This window comes from Abrus precatorius, unplaced genomic scaffold (genome assembly GCF_003935025.1).
Source record: "Abrus precatorius isolate BTA unplaced genomic scaffold, Abrus_2018 Scaffold3, whole genome shotgun sequence".
Taxonomy (NCBI): Eukaryota; Viridiplantae; Streptophyta; class Magnoliopsida; order Fabales; family Fabaceae; genus Abrus; species Abrus precatorius.
The window spans coordinates 27,757,597-27,761,583 of record NW_020874373.1 but is presented as its reverse complement, the minus strand read 5'-3'; positions in this window follow the sequence as shown (position 1 = coordinate 27,761,583).

Genomic DNA, 3,987 nt, shown 5'->3' with positions numbered 1-3,987 from the left:
AAAGCAAGAAAAAAATCAAGATCGACACTAAGGTCGCATCTGAGGATGTCTAAGCTACTAGACAAGAAGAGGAGTGCTCTGATGATCTTGCGAAAATGGTATTTTCTTCCCATAACCATCTTCCTCTTATCTCATATAGGGATAAAGTGTTAGAATCTAGGGATTTTAACATGTCTCTTGGTAATGATGATATTGTGAAAACTGTTATTGAAGAACTTAATATTCTCCTTTCTCAAAATGATGATCAAGAAATAAACCCTAATGATACCTAGAAGATTTGTCCAGAGCTTAGGATTCTTTTAAGCGACTACGAATAGTGGTGTTTTTCGTGGAAACTAACCTTAATAGTCAAACTATTAGGTAGATTAGTGAATTTCAACTACCTTAATCAAAAGCTAACAAGCATATGGAGCAAAAATGGGTCCTTGAAAATATTAGACTTGAATAATTACTTCTTCTTTGTTAAATTTAATAATAGTGAAGATTATAAGCTAGCTCTGTTTAATGGACCCTGGCTCATCCTTGATCACTACATGTTAGTCCAACGATAGAGGCCTTTATTTAGGCAAAGAGATCAAGATCTTAGAAAAATTGCTGCATGGTTGAGAAACCCTGACCTTTCCCTCAAATTATACAATGAAATTTTTTGTGGCAGGTGGAAACTTGTTTGGGTTCTATGTTGAAGATAGATCCCTATACCTCATTACTCTCTAGGGGTAGATTTGGTAGGATATGTGTAGAATTAGACTTAAAGAAAAAGTTTATCCCTTTCTTCAAGGTGTTAGGTCAAGAGTTTAAGGTGGAGTATAAGAGACTGCACCTTATCTGTTTCTCTTGTGAAAGTTATGGCCATAGACAGGAGCAATGTACTGATATCATTTAGACCCATAGAACCTATACTGATCCCATGGAGGAGAGTGATGTCTCTCCCCCATAGTCTAGTAATAGTGAAGTTAAGGGTGAAGATCCTCTACTAGGAAGTAGAGGGGAAAGCCAGAGTAGTTTTGGGCCATGAATGTTGGCCAAAAAACTCATGAGGAAGAAAATAGAACAATCCAGGATTAGTGGCTCTTCAAACTTTGTAGATAAAGGTAGGGACTATACTTCATGATCAAGGTTTGATGTACTAGGCAATAAGGAATCCCAACTAGGACTAGAAAGTGACATTATCTCAATTAACCCTATTGCCCCCAATAGTAGCAAGGACCTTGTACCTGAGTTCCCTCATAGCACTCCAACCCAAAATAGATATAATAATAAGAATAATCTCAAGTTTGGTAACTATCCCAAGAAGATAAATAAGATAAAAGTAACCCCTAAACAAGAAAAACTAAATAAGGATAGGGTGTCTCCCCCTTAGCCTGAGATTAGGGTGAACTGTGAAGTTGGCAAGAACAAAACTGATAATCATGATAATAAAGAAATTCTTTACTTAATGAATCAAATTTAGCAAGATATAATTCAGAGTACAAATGGAAGTAGATTAATCCAAGATCTTTTGTGCTTAAAGCTTGAGGGTTCTTAGCCCCAGCCAGGTAGAATGGTCCCTAAGGAAAAGCCTCCAAGATCTTTAGATGCTACCTGATTCTTTTTCTTCCTTTTCATGAACTATCTTTTTTGGAACTGCAGAGGAGCTGAAGGAACATTCTTCTCTAGACTTGTTAATGATTTGATCTCTATTCATTATCTAGACTTTATAGCCCTCATTGAACCTAGAGTCGGTAAAGTTAGAGCTGATAAAATTATTAATAAACTTAATCTAGATGCTTCTGAGAGGATTGAGGCTATTGGATTCTCTAGAGGAATTTAGTGTATTTAGAACACTAAAAAGGTTAATATATATGTTTTACACAAAGCTAAATCAATCATCCACTTGACTTTTATGTTCCAAGGATATAAGGAGTGAGTTTTCTCCTCTATCTATGCTAGCCCCCCATGAGAATTTGAGATCTGAATGTTGGCAGGGTCTCATGGATTTTAGTGTAAATATCCAATCTCCTTAGTGTTTGGCTAGAGACTTTAACTCTGTACTTTATGATAGGGAGAAAGTAGAGGGTAGACCTACCAATCCTAACTCAATTAAAAAACTAGATGATTGTCTTAATTATTGTGTGCTACAGGATATAGGGTTCAAAGGAATCCCATTTACTTGGCTGAGAGGTCAATTGTAAAGAAAGAGTAGATAAGGTTGTTGCTAATGATGTCTGGCATACCTTGTTTAATAATAGCTCTGTTATCCATATTCCTATTCCCAAATTTGACCATGCGAGTCTGTGACTAAAAATCAGGGGTGAGAATGCCCCTTCCAATAATAATAAAACTTTTAAATTTTTGGCTCCTTAGTTGTCTTATAGTGACTTTCCCTACTAGGTCAAGCAATCTTGGATTAGATCTAGTTCTTGAGTGGAGAATGTGCTTAGATTTAAGAAGAATATTTATGAGTGGAATCAAAGTGTTTTTGGTAACATTTTCAAAAGGAAATGTCACATTTTTAGTCGCCTTGAGGGTATTTCTCACAAGCTAGCTGCTGAGCATAATCCTTATTTTTTTCTAACCTCATGGTCTCCTTATGGAAGGAGTACCGGTTGATCCTGGACCAAAAATAATGTTATTAGTTTCATCATCATAAAGTTAATTGGCTCAACTTTGGGGACAAAAATACTTAGTTCTTCCATAAAGCTACCCAAATTCGTAGACACATAAATCTTATAGAAACCCTAAAAGATAACAATAATAAGTGGAAATATAACCCTGCTAAGCTAGAAACCTTGGTCATTCAATATTTTTAGAACCTGTATCATTACCTTAGTCCCTCTGATTTTCACCTTGAGATTTTTTCTTCTTTTCTCCTTCTCAGGGACATGGGCAGGGCAAATTTCAAGCTCCTGTAACTATTCATGAGGTTAGAACTCCCTTGTTTAGTATAAAGAATTTCAAATCTCTAGGGCCTGATGGCCTGCATGCCTTATTCTTTAAAAACTAGTGGAACCCCCTTGCCTTTTTCATCTTCGATTTTGTTATGGATGTTTTTAATAACCTAAGCATATAGCTAATGTTAATGGTATAACCGTTACTCTGATTCCTATAACTGATAACCCTGAACATGTTTCTCACTTTAGACCAATCTCTCTTTGTAATGTCAATTATAAAATCATCACTAAAATCTTGGCTAATAGAATAAGGGATTCTTTGCCTCTGTTGATTTATGATAATCAAATTAGTTTTGTCCTTGGTAGGCAAGGGATTGACAATTCCCTTATCCTTTAAGAACTCCTTCACTCCTTTAATAAAATCAAGAAAAGTTATGCTTTTATGATACTGAAATTGGATTTAGAGAAAGCTTATGACCAACTTAGGTAAAATTTTATTTTGGATACTCTCGTTAAGGCTGGACTTGATTATTCTCTATCTAATATCATTTAGGAATGCATTTCATCATCTTCTGTGTATCTTAATTGGAATAATAAACCTACTGACTCTTTCAAACCTTCTAGAGGGATCTGGCAGGGAGATCTTCTTTCTCCCAATCCCTTTGTCCTATGTCTTGAAAGGCTTGCTCACTTAATTTAGGATAAAGTTATTAATAAAGAATGAACCCCCTTTTCTTTTAGTGGATTTGGCCCTAAGTTATCCCACTTATTCTTTGTTGATGATATCATCCTTATTGCTAAAGCAGACCTGCAGCAGGCTGGAAATATTGAGAATGTCCTATCATCTTATTGATATGCTTTTGGACTCAATGTTAATCTTAATAAATCATCTATCTTCTCTAATGCTATCTGTGATAAGCTTAAGATTAAGTCCCAAGTTCAGTTTGAGATTTACCTTAGAATCCTTGTCAACCATCATACATCTAGTAAGAAAGAAAGAAAAAACTAGCTTCCTAGAAAATGAATTCTCTGTTTATGGCTGGTAGGGTCTCCTTGGCTCAATCTTGCCTTATGAGTGTCCCAACATACACAATGCAAGCCCTAATCCTTCTTGTTT